The 20675-nt window shown below is 42.1% G+C and overlaps 1 protein-coding gene and 1 pseudogene across 1 annotated transcript in view; both read left to right on the plus strand.

Annotated features, from left to right (window-relative positions):
• Sgk1 (serum/glucocorticoid regulated kinase 1) overlaps positions 1–20675 on the plus strand; it is a 117366-nt gene that overhangs the window by 56510 nt on the left and 40181 nt on the right. The gene's annotated exons all lie outside the window — the stretch shown is intronic.
• On the plus strand, positions 7193–7732 carry LOC114629360 (annotated as a pseudogene).

The following is a 20675-nucleotide window of genomic DNA, read 5'->3' on the forward strand; positions in this document are numbered from 1 at the left end:
ATGAAATGAAATGAAATGAAATGAAATGAAATGAAATGAAATGAAATCCTTTAGGTGAGATTCTAGAACACCTCAGTCTGTAAGACATCGTCTCTTAGAACATCAGTTCTCAACTTTCCTAAGGCTGCTTTTAACACAGCACCTGATGTTGTCATTACCCCAACCCTCAACCATAAACTTACGTCATGGGTACTTCATTACTGTAGTGTTGCTATTGTTATGATTCCTGATGGAAATATCTGTGTTTTCTGATGGGTTTAGGTAAACCCCTGTGAAAGGGTCATTTGACATCCCAAGGGGTCAAGACCCTCAGGTTGAGAATCTGCTGTCTTCAAAGCATCACCTGAAATCAGGAATCCACTGATATCCTGGAAGAGGCTCAGGCTCTCTTTGACGAAGGTCCAATTCCCATACTGAGTTAGACTTCCAACCACCCATATGAGAATATATGAACTCTCTTTCAAGTCCAGCCAGATTCCATGGCCTGTTATCTATAATTCTAGTTTACTTTTCCAATGTCCCTGAACCTTGACAGCTATAAATATACAAGTTAGTCAGAATAAACATGTGCCTTTTTTCCCCAAGGGGTATTTCCTGTTGTTTTCCCATGGGTTGATGTTTAAATGATGTTTTCAGTAGGTTCAGTAGATTCTATATGAAGAAGAATGTGAGAACTCAGCACCTTTGGGTGAGATAGGTAAACAGTGGATAGGTGGCTTACTACTTGAGGAGTACAGGTTAGAGGGCTTTGCAGATTAGAAAAAGCTAAATGTATTAGCTTGGGAGGGTCAGAGACAAAAAAGAAGGAAAGAAATTGATGACAGCTCGCTTCTTGGCTTAGAATTACATGAATCAGCAGCCCCGAGTTATTTTTAGAACAGGTGAAATTGGACCTCAGCATGAAGCCAGGCCTTTCAGGTAGAGAGATCACAATATCCTGTGACCAGAAACTGGGATGTAGACTCCCCTAGGCCTTTCAGATAGAGAGATCCCTAAAGAATACACTGTAGAGAGACACTGAGATGTAGTCTTCCCATTAGCCCTTCAAAAGACCTTGATAGTTTTTAAAAACTACTTGAAAGTTTCTGCTGTGGGCTTGACAGTAAACTGCCCCACACAGTGCCTCCTAGGAAGAAGGTTTACTGACCAGTAACCAGGTAATCACACGTACTGTGTAAGTGGTATTTAGGGGAAGGCTCCAGTGACACAGAAGAGCATATGGCTTCTTCTTCTTTGGGAACCCACAGAGTCTTCCTAGAAGGACAGGAGTCTAAGCCAAGAAGTGGAGGTTGCTAAACTAAAGAAGGGTGAAGAAGACAACCTCACAGAAGGGATGCATCGGCCACGGCCTGGGGATCTGGAAGGATATGGTGACTGGAGTGAACAAGGTATAGCTCTGTTGAAAACAGAATTCAGATCACTGAGGGTGTTTGAAAGGCATCTTACATAATTCATCGATCCTCAGAAAATGAGGACCCACTTTGACTCAATCACAGAAGTGATACACAGGTAGGAATAGAGAATAGTCAAGAAAGGAGAATTTCTGACGTTCCTCCACTGGAGACTGATGGCTTTGAATTAAGGTTTATGGCTCTGATCATAAGGATAGGTATGCTGGGGATTTATTACAATAAGATGGGTTCTAACAAAGAGAGAAACAAAGATTCCAGCCCTAAGAGAGGTGACTTCTGGCTGTTTTTACAGACATGTTGAAGTGATTTTCTATTTTTAAAATTACATTTATTTATCTGGTCCTGGGGGTAGGGTATGTCTGTGCCAAGGACTTGTTGTTGTTGTTTTAAATTTTATGTGCATTGGTATTTTGCCTACATGTGTGCCTGTGTGAGGATGTTGCAGCCTCTTGAACTTGTGGACAACTGTGAGCTTCCATGTGGGTGCTGGGAATTGAACCCAGCTCCTCTGAAAGAGCAGCTGATGCTCTTAACCACTGAGCCATCTCTTCACTCCCCTGGAACTTTTTTAATGGAAGTCAGATAACAACTTTTTTGGGAGTGTTTTCTTTTTCTCAAATGACTCTGGTCACCAGGTTTAGGGCTCTTAACAGTGACTAGAATTCTCAGTTCTAAAGCAGGACAAGAGATTACAAAGATGAGTGTGAAGCCTGGACAAACTTTATTTACCAGACTTGTTCCTGGCCAGGCAGTGGTAGCACATGCCTTTAATCACAGCACTTGGGAGGCAGAGGCAGGCAGATTTCTGAATTCGAGGCCAGCCTGGTCTACAGAGTGAGTTCCAGGACAGCCAGGGCTATACAGAGAAACCCTGTCTCGAAAAACCAAAAAAAAAGGCAAAGAACAGATGATCCCAAAATCCTTCTGTTTTTATTGTAGCTGTTGACTATTTAAGATTTCATTTTTTAAAAGATAATTTATTTTATGTTTAGTAGTACACTATCACTATCTTTAGACATACCAGAAAAGAGTATTAAAGATGCTTGCGAGCCACCACGTGGTTGCTGGGAATTGAACTCAGAACCTCTGGAAGAATAGTTGGTGCTCTTAGCCAGTGAATCATCTCTCCAACCTCGAGATTTCATTTTTAAGAGAAAGAGACTGGAAGAGGGAAGAGGAGGGGGGAAGAGGAGAGAGCTACACATGGGTACCTGTAGAAACTTGAGACACTGGCTTCTCTTAGAACTGGAGTTATAAGCAACTGTGTGGGGGCTACTTAACATGGATATTGGGAATGGAACTTGAGTTTTCTGGAAGAACAGTACATGCTCTTAACTGCTCAGCTATTTCTCCAGCACCACCCTTTCTATCTCTTCTTTTTTTTTTCCTCTGTGTAGCCCTGGCTGTCCTAGAATTCACAGAGATCCACCTGCCTCTGCCTCTGGAGTGCTGGAATCAAAGGTGCACACCACCAAGCCCAGCTCATTTGTTTTTGAGATAAGGTTCTCATGTGTCCCAGGCTGGCCTCAAACTTCCTATATAGTCAAGGCTGTCCTTGAACTCCTGATCCTTCTGGTTCTACCTCCAGGTGCTGAGATTACTGGCAAGTACAGGCACATCCATTTTGTGTGTTGCTAGGGTTGAATCCAGGTCAAATCTGTGTATACGCTCTTGGCTACCCTCAATTTGTAATTTCCTTCCTAGTGAAATCCTAGCAGTTCTGAGGACTCAGTTGTTTATCAAAGATGGCTGCAGAAGTCATGGGCCTGTTTCACAGATCGAGTCTAAGATGTATGAATGCCATGAATTGCTTTAATGGATGGGTCATGGCTATTATGGATAACAAGATTTATTAAAATGAGTCAGAAATACCAATGATAAATGTATTTTTAAAAATGTGTGGGTCTGTTTAACAATGCCAGGCTGAAAGTATCTGTAATCACAATACTGGGTTTAATTGTATGACATAAACTTGGCACTGACTTCTGTGTGGAAGGAAGAAGTGTAGATCAGGGACATGACTCAAGAGTCTTCTGCATGATACATCCGTGAAGTGTCTGGTGCACAATCAGTTGAACTACATGCAGGTTTTTTTTTTTTTTTTGGTTTTTTGAGACAAGGTTTCTCTGTATAGCCCTGGCTGTCCTGGAACCCAGTCTGTAGACCAGGCTGGTCTCGAATTCAGAAATCTGCCTGCCTCTACCTCCCAAGTGCTGGGATTAAAGGCATGTGCTACCACTGCCTGGCCAGGAACAAGTCTGGTAAATAAAGTTTGTTCAGGCTTCACACTCATCTTTGTAATCCCTTGTCCCACTGCCCGGGCATGCAGTTTTATCTAAACACAAATAACCACATTATTAATCTCAGGCATGAAAAACAACCACTCGGGCTAATGGGGCTCACTTCCTCCTCGTGACGTGAACCTGGGCCTTTAATTCATAAGTGTGTGCTTTTTTGTTGTTCAACATGTCAGAAGTGGTGGATGCCATTGTGTGTACTGTGTTTGTGGCTCTGTGTAGGCAGATTTCACAGAATGGCTCCTGTGATGAGCAGCAGTAGTTTTTGAGGAGGAAATCCCAGCTTCTTAGTTGACACCCTTCACAATAGTCACAAATAATATAAAATACCTTGGTGTGAATCTAACCAAGCAAGTGAAAGATCTGTATGACAAGAACTTCAAGCCTCTGAAGAAAGAAATCAAAGATCTCAGAAGATAGAAAGGTCTCCCATGCTCATGGATTGGCAGGATTAATATAGTAAAAATGGCCATCTTGCCAAAAGCAACCTACAGATTCAATGCAATCTCCATTAAAATCCCAACTTAATTCTTCACAAAGTTAGAAAGAGAAATTCTCAAATACATTTGGAATAACAAAAAACCCAGGATAGTGAAAACTATTCTCAACAATAAAAGAACTTCTGGAGGAATCACCATCCCTGACCTCAAGCTGTACTACAGAGCAATAGTGATAAAAACTACCTGGTATTGGTACAGAGACAGGCAGGAAGATCAATGGAATAGAATTGAAGACACAGAAATGAACCCACACACCTATGGTCACTTGATCTTTGACAAAGGAGCTAAAACTGTCCAGTGGAAAAAGGACAGCATTTTCAACAAATGGTGCTGGTTCAACTGGAGGTCAGTTTTTGTTTGTCTTTGTTTTTTGAGACAGGGTTTTTCTGTGTAGCCCTGGCTGTCCTGGAACTCACTCTGTAGACCAGGCTGGCCCCAAACTCAGAAATCCGCCTGCCTCTGCCTCCCAAGTGCTGGGATTACAGGCGTGTGCCACCACCGCCCGGCTCCCATTCTTAGCTCCTTGTACAAAGCTCAAGTCCAAGTGGATAAAGGACCTTTATATAAAACCAGATACACAGAAACTAATAGAAGAGACGGTGGGGAAGACCCTCGAATACCCAGGCACAGGGGAAAAGTTCCTGAATAGAACACCAATGGCTTATGCTCTAAGATCAAGAATTGACAAATCGGACCTCATACAATTGCAAAGGACACTGTCAATAGGACAAAATGGCAACCAACAGATTGGGAAAAGATTTTTACCAATCCTACATCAGATAGAGGGCTACTATCCATTATATACAAAGAACTCAAGAAATTAGACTCCAGATAACCAAATAACCCTATTAAAAATGAGATACAGAGCTAAACAAAGAATTCTCAACTGAGGAAATTCAAATGGCCATGAAGCATCTAAAGAAATGTTCAATATCCTTAGTCATCAGGAAAATACAAATCAAAACAACCCTAAGATTCCACCTCACACCACAGTCAGAATGGCCAAGATGAAAACCTCAGGTGATAGCAGATGCTGGCGAGGATGTGGAGAAAGAGGAACACTCCTCCATTGTTGATGGGATTACAAGCTGGTACAACCACTCTGGAAATCAGTCTGGCAGTTCCTCCGAAAATTGGACATAGCATTACCTGAGGACCCAGCAATACCACTCCTGGGCATATACCCAGAAGATGCTCCAACATATAGCAAGGACACATGCTTCACTATGTTCATAGCAGCCTTATTTATAATAGCCAGAAACTGGAAGGAACCCAGATATCCTTCAACAGAGGAATGGATACAGAAAATGTGGTACATTTACACAATGGAGTATTACTCAAGCTATTAAAACAACGAATTTGAGAAATTCTTAGGTAAATGGATAGAACTAGAAAATATCATCCTGAGTGAGGTAACCCAATCACAAAAGAACACACACAGTATGCACTCACTGATAATTTGATATTAGCCCAAAAGCTCGCAATATCCAAGATACAACTCACAGACCACATGAAGCTCATGAACAAGGAAGATCAAAGTGTGGGTGCTTTGGCCTTTCTTAGAAGGGGTAACAAAATTCTCATGGGACCAAATATGGAGACAAAGCGTGGGACAGAAACTGAAGGAGGGGCTGTCCAGAGACTGCTCCACCTTGGTATCCATCCCTTGTGCATTCACCAAAAGTAGACACTGATGCCAGGAAGTGCATGCTGACAGGAGCTTGACTTAGCTGTCTCCTTAGAGGTCTGCCAGAGCCTGACATATACAGAGATGAAAGCTCACAGCTAGCCATTGAGCTGATCATGGGGTTCCCAATGGAGGAGTGAGAGGGAAGACTGAAGGAGCTGAAAGGGTTTGCAGACCCCATGAGGGGAGCAACCAACCAGAGCTCCCAGGGCCTGGGAGCACATGGGGTGCGGCCCATGGCTCCAGCTGTATATGTAGGTGAGGATGACAGTGTCAGGCATAGGTGGGAGAGGAAGTCCTTGGTCGAGTAAAGGCTGGATGCCCCAGTGTGGGGGAAATCGAGCATGGGGAGGTGAGAGTGGGAGGGTGGGGGCACATCCTCATAGAAGCAGGAGGAGGGGGATGGGATAGGGGGGCTCCTGGGAGAGTGGGGGGAAGGAGATTACATCTGAAATGTAAATAAAATATTCAATTAAAAAAAAAGGAAGGAAATATGCAAAGTTACCGAATGACTGAATGAGCTGATGCTGGTACAATATTTACACAGGAGAGGGTTTTAGTTTCATTTTGTTTTTTGTTTTTTGTTTCCTAACCAATCAAGGTTCTTATTTCTAGACACAGATGTAAGCTAACCCCGTGTGTCTTAGTAAGAGTCTCTATTGCTGCAGTGAAATACTGTGACCAAAAAGTAAGTTAGGGAGGAAAGGGTTTATTAGGCTTATACTTCCACAGCACTGTTCATCATCATAGGAAATCAGGACAGAAGCTCAAACAGGGCTGGAACCTAGAGGCAGGAGCTGATGCAGAAGCTATGGAGGGATGCTGCTTACTAGATTGCTCTCCATGGCTTGATCAGCCTGCTTTGTTATAGAACCCAAGACCACTATCCCAGGGAAAGCACCATCCAAGATGGGCCAGGCCCTCCCCAACAATCATTAATTAAGAAAATCCCTTATAGCTGGATTTTATAGAAGCATCTTCTCAGTTGATGCTCCCTCCTTTCAGATAACTCATTTGTATGTCAATAAAACCAGCCAGTACAACTGACCTCTGTCAACTTGTCACACAAACATATCACTATTAAGCCCCAACCCTTCCTTTCTTATTCATCCCCAAGATCTCACAATAAAAACATAAATAACTTTAAAAGTCCCAGCCTTTACAAATTCAAACACATTAAAATTTCAGTCTGTTTAAAATATCCAGTCCCTCATTTTCTCCTCTTGTCTTAAGGCTCTGCATCGGGGCTATGTGGTTGGGTGCTGTTTGGTGGCAGTGACATGCCCCCCAGACACCATGAGTGGCTTCAGCAGCCAGGAACACACTGTGCCCTTTACCTTCGAGCACCACATCTTTCTCTCAAATGAGAAATGGCAGCATATTTCAGCATTTCATGATATTACAGTTTATGCAGATAAGAGTGTATTTTGCATGGTGTTTGAGGTTCTGCACTGTTCAAATGCAAAAATGGAGATTGCTGCAGAGCCCTTTAAATTCAGTTAAGCAAGTAAAAAAAAATTCCATTTCAAATTTGTTCCCTTATAAAGAATACACCTGAACTGTGTTGCATCCCTCAGACAGGGGAAGACCTAGGACACAGTAGCAAACACTCTGGCTGTTGCAGTGACAGTGACCCAACAGACACTTGAGAAATCGTATGCCAGATATGTGCAAGAGTGTGCAAGAGGGGAAATGCTCACAAGGAAAGTTCTGGGAATATTGGCTGTGATTGCTGGGGGCAGCACTGACTGGAAAGTCATTGCCATTGATGCGGATGACCCAGAGGGAAGTATCAGGGAACAGTCAGAATCTGAACTACGCAAAACAAAACTCTAACTGTATAAATAACTCAATGGGGAGGCAGAGGCAGGCGGATTTCTGAGTTCCAGGCCAGCCTGGTCTACAAAGTGAGTTCCAGGACAGCCAGAACTACACAGAGAAACCCTGCCTCGAAAAACAAAACAAAAATAAACAAACAAACAAACAAACAAACAAATAACTCAAGGTTCAATCATCTAGGATTCATTCATGATCTCCTGGGCTCCTCCGAGGAGCTTGGTCACTTCTCCAGCTCTGCCCTCTGCAGTACACACAGCTTGTCTTCTAGGCTCTGACTGGCTCCACTCCCCTGCTGTTGCTGTTCTTGGTGGTCAGTCCATGGTACTGGCATCTCCAAAATCCAGTCTTCTGCTGCAACTGGGCTGCACTTTCACCAATAGCCTCTCACAGGCTCTCTTCATGGTACCAAGCCTCAACTTCTTTGCATGACTCCTTTAGTCCTAGGCCTTCAACTACACTGAGGTTGTGCCTTCACCAATGGCCCCTCCTGGTTTCTCACAGTGCCAAACCTCAGCTACTCTCCATGACCCCTTCATGCCTTCAGAACCAGCATCCCCTAGTGCGTCTGACATAGTACGAAGTCTGGCAGCTGCTCGAGGTAAAAACCCTGGTCACTTCCAGAACACAGCTCATGTGTACTGACCCTGAACAAAACTTCCCACAAGATTTCCCCTCAGTGATGCCTGTCTCCTCTCAATCACTGCTAACTTCTTAGCTCCAGTCAACCACTTCAATATTGCCAGTCTCTTGTTAATTATGGCTGACTCTTCAGCTCCAGCTGACGAGCATGACAGAATCTCAATTTAGAATAGCAAATAGCTGGGACAGTCTTTAAAAACTTCACAAGTCAGCCCTCCATCTTCTGCACTGCCCTCAACATTTTGATCCTCCAAGCTCCTACAGAACAGCTTACTGAGCTCTCAACACTCAACGCCTTTTCTAGCCTAAAGTTCCAAAATGCCCCCTAAGACAGGGTCAGGTCTATCTCAGCCATACTCAACAATCCTGGTACCAACTTTAGTTAAGGTTTCTATTGCTGCGATGAAACACCATGACCAAAAAGTAAGTTGAGGAGAAAGGGTTTATTTGGCTTACACTTTCACATCACTGTTCATCATCAAAGGTAGTCAGGACAAGAACTCCAGCAGGGCAGGAACCTGAAGGCAGGAGCTGAAGCAGAGGTCACAGAGAAATGCTGCTTACTGGCCTGCTCCTCATGGCTTGCTCCATCTGCTTTCATATAGAACCAGGACCACCAGCCCAGGGATGGCATCACCCACAATGGGCTGGGCCCTCCCTCGTTGATCACTAGTTGAGAAAATGCCTTACAGCTGAATCTGATGGAGACATCTTTTTAATTGGGATTCCCTCCTTTCAGATAACTTGTTTGTATGTCAAGCTGACATAAGACTAGCCAGATACACACTAGCTAAAAAAGCGAATACAAAAGAAAATAATGAGCTTCTCTTACACTCACATGTATAGGTAAACCTGCACTAGGATAACTAATTCTCACATAGATTAATGAGACTATCTTAAGATCTTTTTTTGATTTTTTTTTTTGTTATTGTTCTGCAATAGGGTTTCATACAGCCCAGGTTTGTCCTGAACTCCCAATTTACAAGAGGCTACCCTGAACTGTGATCCTCCTGCCTGTCTCCTATTCTGGAATTGCAGACTATGACACCCTACCCAAGTTTGCTGAGCTTTCGGGAACAAGCCTGTTTATATCCTTCATTAGGTCAGGAGTAATGAATAGTACAGATGGGAAAACCACTGATAATTTGATTTCTGTAGGGATCATGCTATAAAACTATAAGACACAATGAAATGTTTCCGAGTCTCATAATGAATTGTTCCAGCTACAATTTGATCATTTGTTTTAATATGCCTTCATCCCAGATAATTTAGCAATAAAACTTAATATTTAGAGCATTAAAAATGATATTTTAAAAAAATTTTGGAGAGGGTGCTAAGGGGCTCTCGTGTAGCTCAGGCAGGTCTAGAAGTCAGTAGCTGAGGATAGCCTTGAGGCTAGCCTTGAGCCAACTTTCCTTCTAAGTGCTGGATTTATTATTTTCTCATAAATCCATAACTGTATATTAATCCATCATTATCAATTTCATATTTCTAATATTCATATATAGACACCAAAAGCTTTAAAAGATAAAACAGTAGGAATGGAAAAGGATTGTATCCATGCATATTAGTTTTTACATTCCCATTGTATAAATGTACTATATATGGGGTTGTGTAGTATAAGGACTTTTCCCATACAAGTATGTATTGCACTTAAGCATTTTTTTTGTTTTTTGTTTGTTTGTTTGTTTGATTTTTGGTTTTTCGAGACAGGGTTTCTCTGTGTAGCCCTGGCTGTCCTGGAACTCACTTTGTAGACCAGGGTGGCCTCGAACTTAGAAATCCTCCTGCCTCTGCCTCCCAAGTGCTGGGATTAGCACTTAAGCATTTTTATTTGAAAGATTCTAGAATTGAGTGGGGAGTGGTGGAGTAGACCTATAATCTAGCACTCTTGGGGTTCAGACAGTGGGGTCCTGAGTTTGAGGCTAGTCTGAATTGCACAGTGAGAGCTGTCTCAAAAAAAAAAAATAGGAGAACCAGTGTGTGTGTGTGTGTGTGTGTGTGTGTTGTGTATAAATAGGCAATCTTGACTGAAGGTCCTTTGGGCTGTCTACCTTGGTGGTTTTTGTTCATTTGCTTTTAGAGACAGGATGCCTAGATGGCCTAGACTCACAAGTACTCTGTGCTGGCTGATCTTTGAGCCCCAAAGATTTACCAGTCTCTGTCTCTCTAGCCCTGGAATTACAAGCAGCCAGGAGCACACCTACTTTTGTATATGGGTTCTGAAGAGGACCAAACTCAGATCCTCGTAATTACAAGGCAAGAGCTTTTTACTGAGCTGTCACCCAAGCCTCAGAATATATTCTATAAACATCTGTTCTACACACAGATGAGATGTTAAGAGTAGAAAGGGCAAGCTTGGCAGTGGTGGCACATGCCTTTAATCCCAGCACTTGGGAGGCAGAGGCAGGCAAATTTCTGAGTTCGAGGCCAGCCTGGTCTACAGAGTGAGTTCCAGGACAGCCAGGGCTACACAGAAAAACCCTGTCTCACCCCCCCCCCAAAAAAAAAGAAGAGTAGAACAGGTTCAAGCTTTTCAATTTGTCCAGCCCTTTCATTTTAGATTAAAAACCAACCAGACATCTGAGTTCAAGAGGAGCCCATAACCAACAGGAATTATAAAGAGAACTAATGAAGGCAGCAAGCTATTCCCAGGCTGTTTTGAAAAGCAATTAATTTCATGTTTCTTATCTGTAGGCCGGTGGTGGTTTTGGAGCCTTGGTCAACCAGTGAACACTTTTGCACATGTATTTCTTTGGATCATTTACCAGCTGAGAGGCTGGTGTATTATCAGAGGGAAGTGTAGTGGCTGCTTTTCATAGCAGCACAATACAGTGCTTCTGTTGGGTGGGACACTCTGTCCAGATTTCCTTTGTACCAGATGGTTGTCTCCCAAACCCCAAAGCTCCTGGGATCATTAAGAATCCAGATGTGCTCACTTCTGTAATTCAGCAGTTAGGAGGCGGCAGCTCCCTCCTGCAGAGTCAGCCCTTACACTCTTCATAAACATGGGTAGGCACACTTCTAATGTATCTGATCATTGTTCATTTTTGATTTTGATATGCAAAAGAAGCACTATGTGTGATTTTGAAACATTTAGATTTTAAGTAAACGAATGGCTGCTCTGTGGATAAGGCACTGGTGAACACAAGTCAGGGCCTCAGTCCTGGGACCCAGGGTTCAAGGCTTCTCTTTTCTTAATCCACCAAATTTGTCCTCAGTTCAATTACACTGTTTCCATTTGACAAGATAATTCATTTTGTTCATTAGTTAATACAATGCACTTTGATTTTAGGAAAAAAAAAATATGTATTCACTTCAATGTGTCCCAGATTGGAAATGTTTATTAAGGCTGATCTGCCTTATTTCCCACTTGTATCAATTAAAAATACTAATTATTTCCATGCTACTATTCCAGGACTATCTTTCCATGCATGAAAGTTTTTGAAGGAATCAACATTTTTTAAAAAAAGACTGGTTTGGGGAATGAGTATCATTTTAAATTGGTTTATGTCTGTTCTGGAATTCTGTTCTGTAGGCAGGAGTTGCCAGAACCCCTTGATTTACACAGCATGGTTGTAACTGTTTCAGAAAGGAACATATTCCGATCCTGTGGCTAACAAGCTTTCAAATGAGGTTTTCATCTCTATTCTTTATCACATCTATGAAAGAGATCAACCCATTCTCAAAATCCACTATTTTCCAAGACCTGATGGCCACTTTCTGAATCATAAATCAATCCCACCTCTTGTTCTCATGAGGAGTACTCCAGGTCTGTGTAGGCAGGAAGCAGGTGATTTACTTTTCTGTTGTAAAACTAGGGCGGGGGATATCCCCCAACCCTTTGCATGGTGTAAAGATGATATTCCCAGCTGGAAGATGATGACTTTTCTCAGAGATGTAATGAAAAATCTTTGTTAAAACTTTCTAGGAAAGCTGGGCGGTGGTGGTGCACACCTTTAGTCCCAGCACTTGGGAGGCAGAGGCAGGCGGATTTATGAGTTCGAGGCCAGCCTGGTCTACAGAGTGAGTTCCAGGACAGCCAAGGCTGTACAGAGAAACCCTGTCTCGAAAAACCAAACCAAACCAAACCAAACCAAACCAAAACAAAACAAAACAAAAACAGGGGAACACCCTGTTGGGAAGGAGACAGATACATTTTTATTGCTATAAACTTTTGTGTGTATGTGAGTTATTTATGATATATTATTCTCAATGACAAGTTGGTTCTCATTTAAGTGAGACTGCAAGCCCATACTTCATTTACCCACTCTGATATGCTGTTGCTTGAGAGAAGAGAATATTTTGGAAGAAAACGATTTCAATGGGGCAGACAATAAGCTAAGGCTCAGAAAGTGAAGGGATCGTAAGAAGCCATTTTCCTTAAAAACTGTGTGTAAAGGAAAGTTACTTTAATTTATGAAAGTGCGGCAAGGGAAATTGAATTCCCACACTGGAGAGCATTCATCCAACACTGAGAGCATTCATCCAACACTGAGTTCATTCGTAAGTAACATGGTAGCTGCTTTTCCAGAGGACCCAGGTTTGACTTTCAGAACCCACAGGGTAGCTCTTGACTATCTATAGCACCAGTCCCAAACAATCTAACATCTACCCTCCTTAGGCATCAGGCTCACACATTGTGCACAGACATGCATGCAGGCACACATTTATATAATAATAAAGAAAGAAAAAGAAAGGAAGGAAGGGAGAGAGGGAGCGAGGAAGGGAGGGCCTACTTCATTAAGTGAAACACTTTATTTTGTCTTCATTAAATATATACATATACTCCTTCCGGTTAAGTTTTTGTTAAGGTTTTCATACTGAGTTCCCTTGTTTTAAAGCAATCCCCTTTGTTTGTTTGGTTTTCTGTGTGTTTTGATCTATCATCTTACTCCATGCTCTTCCCCTTTGTGATATCTAGTTCCTTTGCTTCAGATTGGTCTTCACTGCTTGACTTCAAGAAGTCTTCCCAGACCCTTTGCCTTAGACCCAGAGGCTTCAGGAAAGTTTGCATACCACATCCCTTGTCGGGAACTCAGTCACCTGATAGAGATGGTATCTTGGTTTTCCTGGCTCCTGAGAACATTTCTGAACCTAAGCCTGTACTTGATTGTGTTATTTTGTTGATCTGACTTGTTTGTGTTATTTTGCCTGTTCTGTTAGACTCTGAAGATAACCAAGCACTAAAACACTCTCTAAATCTGGGTTCTGGTGACACACACCTTTAATCCTAGCGCTTGGGAGGCAAAACCAGGCATATTTCTGTGAGTCCCAGCCAGCCCTGTCTTCCCACCAGCTTCACAGCTATAAAGACCATCAGCTCCACATCCTGCTTTGATCCTTTAAAATTTCGAATTAAGTTAACAATTTATTTAAATTTAAAATTGTTTTTAGTGTAAATAATAAGGGTGTAAGTTTATAGAGTATTAGACTATGTAGAAATTATAGCTACAACACAAAACCCTGGGGGCTGTTCCTCTATTCTTTTTCTAACATTTTTCCTTTATTCCTTTGTGGGTGACTTTCTTTTTTCTTTTTTCTTTTTTCTTTTTTTGTTTGTTTTTCAAGACAGGGTTTCTCTGTGCAGCCCTGGCTGTCCTGGAACTCACTCCGTAGACCAGGCTGGCCTCGAGCTCAAAAATCCACCTGCCTCTGCCTCCCAAGTGCATTAAAGGCAAAATAATTTTTTAAAACCAGAAATTATCTGCATACTTGTAAGACAACAATGTCAATTTCACTTGACATAGTGGGATTATAAACAGTTTTAGGGATGTTTAGGACATTTAAATCCAATGTCTATTGTTTTTCTTCTCCTGGTCTTTTTCTTTTTCCTTTCCTTTCCTTTCCTTTCTCTTCTCTTCTCTTCTTCTTCTTCTTCTCTCTCTCTCTCTCTCCTTCCCTCCTTCCCTCCCTCTCCCCCCCTCTCTTTTTCTTTCTTTCTTTCATCTCTGGAGAGTGGGTTGAAAGTGAAGACAACACACCCAAGTGTGCCAGCTAGGGTCCATCCATGGCCTTGGGAGTTGAGGCCTTTAGAACAGTAGCTGAAGGTGATCATGTCTGGCTCAAGTGTTAGCCTTTGGGAAGTTCAGAAAGTGCTTCCCTGGCATGTGGCACTTTGGGAAAGAATCCATGGGAAAATTGTCCAACAAAAGTAGTGACTGAAGCCCATGGAGACTTAAAGGAAATCATCACAGAGGGGCATTGAGGCTCTCTGTCCCCTTTTCCTGATGATACAGAATGAACTGAAGGATGAGTACCACACAGCTTTATTTGAGTACAAGTCCAGAAAAAGAGTACAGCTCCGGGTCACAGTTAAAGACTGAGCGTGATGAGCCTGCACTCAAGGCGGCCCAACAGTCGTCAGGCGTATCGTTTCAACTGACGCTGCTTGTTTCCTATAATGCTGCTTATTTATATAACAGCTTCTTCAACACCAGCTTTCACCTTTTCACTCCTAAGAACCAACAGACCCGACCGATGGGCACTGTATGCTTGTTTGTTTCTTTAATTTGTTGAGATAGGATCTCATTTAACTCAGGCTAACCTGGGACTTGTTCTGATCCTATCTCCACCTCAGGAATGCCAGAATTGTAGGTGTGTACCACTCTGCATGTTTTACCTGGTGCTCAAGGATTCACAAATGCTAGGCAGGCACCTCTACTAACTTCTCCAGTCCAACATATCTATCCGTTCTGTTTTCAATAAAAGATGAAACACAGACAGAAAGACAGCCAGTCAGTGGAAGAGACCCAATGGTCTCAAGGGAGAGGAAGAGAGACTGACTTACAAATGCAGATAATAGATAACTTTTAAATTAGAAAGATAGTACATAGTAAGTGTTTTTTTTTTTAATTGTATGCCTGTGAACTGTTGTGTGCAAACAGACAGAGGCCTAGGATGGTTTTGTGGAATTGTTTCTCTCTACGTTTACATGGATTCTGGGAATGGAACGTAAGTTCCGAGGATTCTCTGAATACCCATTTACCTGCAGAGTCATCTCATAGGTCCCTGATTGCTTGCTTGCTTGCTTGCTTGCTTGCTTGCTTGCTTGCTTGAGGTGCTAGGGCCTGTTGGTGCATGCTTGTAATCCCAGAGCTTGAGATGTGGAGACAGAGAGATCAAGAGTCTAAGGTCTCATGATGAGTTTAAAAACAGTCTTGGCTTACAAGGACTCTGTCTTGATAGGACTCTGTCTTTCCAGATAGAAATAGAAATTATTTGAGAAACTTGGAAACAAAGAAAAATATACAAATGATCTAAATAAGCATTAATTTAAATATTCATGTTTTCCTCAAAGCACAAGTTTATATTATGATTCCTTTTATTTAACATGATATGGATAATACTCTCCCATGTTATTAAAATCACCTCATAGCCAAGTGAGGTGACCCATAACTTTAATCTCAGCTCATGAGAGGCTAAGTCAGGTGAACGTGGAACGGAAGGCTAGCCTGGGTTACATAGAGCCATAATATCCCAAAGCAAATCAACAACGGCCAAGAGTAGTTATGCAGGCCCTTAATACCAGCACTCGGGAGGCAGAGATTATCAGATCTGTGTGTTACAGGCTGGCTCACTCTACAGAGTGAGTTCCAGGACAGCCAGAGCTACACAAGAAACCATGTCTCAAAGCAAAACCAAAACCATCCCAAACATAGAAATGAAGGTTTGTAGGTAGCATGTGAACACTTATTCCATGTTTACTCAGTCACTTCTCTAGTAAGTGTTAGGTCAAGTTGTCTCCAGCAGCTCCTTACTGCTCTTGTTTGTGTTTGTTTGTTTGTTTGTTTGTTTTTATTTGGGACCTTGAACCTTTGATCCCCTTGCTTTAGCTTTCTGAGTACTAGGATTACAGGTGTGTGCCACTTATCCCAGCTAAGTTTATGAATTATTTTTTTTAATTTATGAATTATTTATTTAGGACACATTACCCAAATTGATATAAATGAGGTAAGGTTATTGAACATCTTAAAGCTCTGGAAATATAATGGCACTCAAAAACTATTAAACATTAATGTTAAACAGTCTGTGAGAATGCTGGCTTTTGTCAAGCCTGCATTGACATGTTGCTATTTTAAAATTTAGGTCTGTATATTATCTGGATATCATTTTCTTTACAAATATATGTGGTCTAATTACATATCACTATTGCTAGCCCATGTCTTTACATGGGAAAGAAAGCTAAATATGCGGTATTTGAAATCCAGGGATTAAACATTTTTCCTTCAGCTTTTCTATGTTTCTATCACCTGGTGTTTTGGGGTGCATGGTGATGAATCCTCAGACTAATTTCTGATCTGCATCAGCAATCTCTGAGGCCGATTTTCCATCACTGCAAGGGCTGGGGCTTGACTCATCTACAGTAGAATTACATAATTGCTGTGTGCTGAGCTTTGCTTCTCCAGTCTCTCAGCATCTAATTATTGCAAGGTCAAACCCTGTCAGTCCTGTCAGTAGCCTCCCCCTGCCCAGATGTGCACCATGCTCATGTCCTGAAGGTCCCTCCCCTCCCTCCCCCCCCACCACATAGATATTTCAAGAGTGTTAACTGAGGAATCGAGCATTGACAAATGAAGTGCCTAACTCATGAATAAAAATTCCAATTTTTTTTAAGATTACATTTTTACTTACGTATTGTGTGTACACCACAGTGGGCATGTATGGAAGTCAGAGGACAATTTATAGTTCTCTTTTTCTACCATGTAGGGGACTTGAACTCTGGTAATTAGGCTTGTCAACAAATGCCTTAACCTTGAGCCATCTTGCTGGCCCCAAAGATTTTAATGACTTTTTTTTCTTTTTAACTTCCCACTCTTGACCTTGGAACCTTATTCCTGCTGTTCCCCACAAAGAACAAAGCCCCAGTGCACATGCCTGCACATACCCATTAATAGAAACCAAATGGAAAAATTGCTGATGTATATTTGTATATTTACATTTGTAGACATTTTCCTGAAAGAACGCACCAGAAACTTGCTGTGGTGGTCAGTTAGACATGGGGAACATCTTCTCTTCCTTGTCTGTTCGTATCACCTGATAGGAGCTACTTTTCCCTTGAAAATCACTTATGATTTTCATTTCATTTAGTATAGTATTAAAATCATTTTAGTATAAAACTGGATCACTTCCATGAATGTTCTGAAGAGAGATTAATCTGGTTTCTCTAAGAAACCAAGCATTTGTGAGACATCTAAATGGAACTGAGACTTTTGTGCAGTTGCACAGTGAAGGCACCAGAATAGAATGACTTTCACAGATATTTATGTAGGAAGCGGCTCCAAGTTGGTATTTTTCTTTGACCTCTGGAATGCTGGGAGCTTACTGGAGTGAACAGTAAGGTAAAGCAGTTTTGCAGAACAAGGTGAGGTAACTGCTGAGCTTAGCAGATAGGAGACAAGGCTCTGCCAGGGATCCCCTTTTTATCTCTCTTCTGCAGCCCCACCCCACCCCACCCCACCCCACCTCACCTCACCTCCACACCACATGTGTAACAATAGCAAGAAAAGGACTTGAATTTTTCATCCCACTCCAAATAGCACTTAGAACTCCTGGGAGATCTTGAGATATGCTGAAAATAAGGTAGCCTAAACATCTTCCTGTCAGTTTGTACAGAGGAGATTTCTGGTCTTGAGCAGAGACCCCTAATAAGATGTGCATACAAATAAAACAGATGCTTATCATATAAACATGATTTGTTGGCTTATTTGGGCTTTTTTTTTTTTTTTGAGAAAAAGCTTCTCTTTGTCCAGGCTATTCCAAACTCTTAAGGCATCTGCAATCCTCCTCCCTCAAGCTGTAGGAAGATGGACAGGTGCATACAACCATGCCCAGCTTTTCCTTCACTCATTCAATAGGTACCCATCGATTGACAATCGTCTTCCATGTTTGTATGCTATTAGGCTAAGACACTGGGACTGGTTTCTGAATAATTCAAGGTGCAGTCTCTGCACAGCTTACCCTCTGGCAACATATAAATGACAAATAATAAACAATAACAATGCTTTGTTTTATTCAAGATGTAGGTAGTTCTTTCTTTTCTCTCCCCCACTGTTTTTATTTCTATGTCCTAGTAATGGAGACTTGCCCTTAATTATTTTTTAAACATAGTTGTGTGTGTGTGTATGTGGGGGAGAGGGGGATCTGTTTTATCATCATTATTTTCCCCAGAAGAAAGTGATCATTAAAATGATCTATTTTACAGCATCTAGGAAGAAAGTAAATTATTTTAACAATGGTGCATTTCAGCTAGGCATGATGACACACATTTGTAATCCCAGCACTTCAGAGGTGAAGACAGAAAAATAAGAGGTTGAGGCTGTCCTTGGCTATTGAGTACTAGAGGCCAGTCTGGACTGCAAGAGACCTCGTGTTTAAAAACAGCAACAACAACAACAACAACAACAACAATAGATGGAGAGCTTAAGCTTGTTTAACCCACATAAATAAACTACAACACAATAAAAACAATAATGAATCTTAAAGAAGGAGGGGAATAAGAAAGGCGGGAGGGAGAAACCCCGTTTTAAAACAAAACAACCCAGCACTTGGGAGGCAGAGGCAGGCGGATTTCTAAGTTCCAGGCCAGCCTGGTCTACAGAGTCTACAGACAGAGTGAGTTCCAGGACAGCCAGGGCTACACAGAGAAACCCTGTCTCGAAAAACCAAAATTTAAAAAAATAAAACAAAAAACAAAACAAACAAACAAAACGGGAAGGAGGAAAGAAAACAAAGAAAGGTAAAATGCATTTACTTCTCCAGAGTTACTTGATTTCCTCAAGTAAAACCGAACAGCACTGATACTCTAATAATTTAATCATCATGGAGACAGTCTCAGCAGAACAAAAACCCGTGTAAGGCTCAGAACAAGACGATCTTCCTCCTTGGCTTTCATTGCAGTGTTTTTCAAGGTTTTCTAGAAATGCCTTCCACTTTTCTAGCCTTGCTCAGCAGCTCATGCCTTCTTCGCCCATTCTTCAGATAGTTTCCAGACAGGTTGGGAAACGCAGCCCAGACCTGGGATGGGTGATGAGGGCTTACTCCTGAGGGGGCCATTAAACCAGGGCGAGGCCTGCCATAACAAAGCAGGTTATAAAACTCAGTGGAGCCTTCCTACCATGTCTAGGATGCTTTCTTTGGGGTGGGGTGTGTCTGCATGGTGATTATAAACCTTTGACTGATTTTCTAGAATTTTAACAGATTTGCTCCGTACAGATTCCACTGGATCTTTGTTGTTTCTTAGGAAGGGTGGGGCTTAGAGCTGTTTCCATCACGCTCAAACCACTTTCCTGGATAAGGTGCGTGCGTGCGTGCGTGCGTGCGTGCGTGCGTGCTTGCGTGCTTGCATGCATGTGTATGTCATGGTATATACATGAGCACAGTGCCCACAGAGGCCAGAAGATTCCCATGGAATCCAATGGCATTTGTAGGACTAGAGCTCACCAAGTAGGTGACACTAGCTGGCCCATTGAGCTCCAGGGATCTGCCCTACTCTACCTCCCTAGCCCTGGAATTATAAGAATGTGTCACCACACCTAACTTTTGTGGTTCTAGGGATCAAACCTGGGTCCTCTTGCTTACAGCACTAGCATTTCATCAACTTGGCTATCTCAGTGAGGTTCTAAGGTTAACTTGACCTTGATTCCTTCTCCTCTCAAAATGGGACAAATGAATGTATGCATTTGTTCTGAGGATGAACAGAAAACATGGGATAATAAATGTGTCTGGCTCTTTGTGAATAAGACATAAAAAAAATATTAGTTAGAAGGCTGAGAAGGTCGCTCAGTCGATAGAGGGCCGCACAAAGCCCTGGATCCTATCGACACGGTCTTGTATCCTAGCACCTAAGAAATATGAGGCAAGAGACTCAGGAGCATGGGCTGGAGAGATGGCTCAGAAGTTAAGAGCACTGGCTGTTCTTCCAGAGGTCCTGAGTTCAATTCCCAGCAACCACATGGTAGCTCACAACCATCTGTAATGTACTCACATACATAAAATAAATATCTTCCAAGACAGCCAGGGCTACACAGAGAAACCCTGTCTCGAAAAACAAAACAAAGAGCCGGGCTGTGGTGGCACACGCCTTTAATCCCAGCACTTGGGAGGCCCAGGCAGGTGGATTTCTGAGTTCGAGGCCAGCCTGGTCTACAGAGTAAGTTTCAGGACAGCCCCGGCTACAAAGAGAAACCTGGTCTCACAAAACGAAAACAAACAAACAAACAAAAAAACGAACAAAAAGACTCAGAAGCTCAAGGCTCAAGAATGTAAGGTAGCTTCATTCATTTTCAGCGGCAGCTTCTTG

Source organism: Grammomys surdaster, unplaced genomic scaffold, assembly GCF_004785775.1.
Source record: "Grammomys surdaster isolate TR1022 unplaced genomic scaffold, NIH_TR_1.0 280, whole genome shotgun sequence".
In the NCBI taxonomy this organism is placed as follows: domain Eukaryota; kingdom Metazoa; phylum Chordata; class Mammalia; order Rodentia; family Muridae; genus Grammomys; species Grammomys surdaster.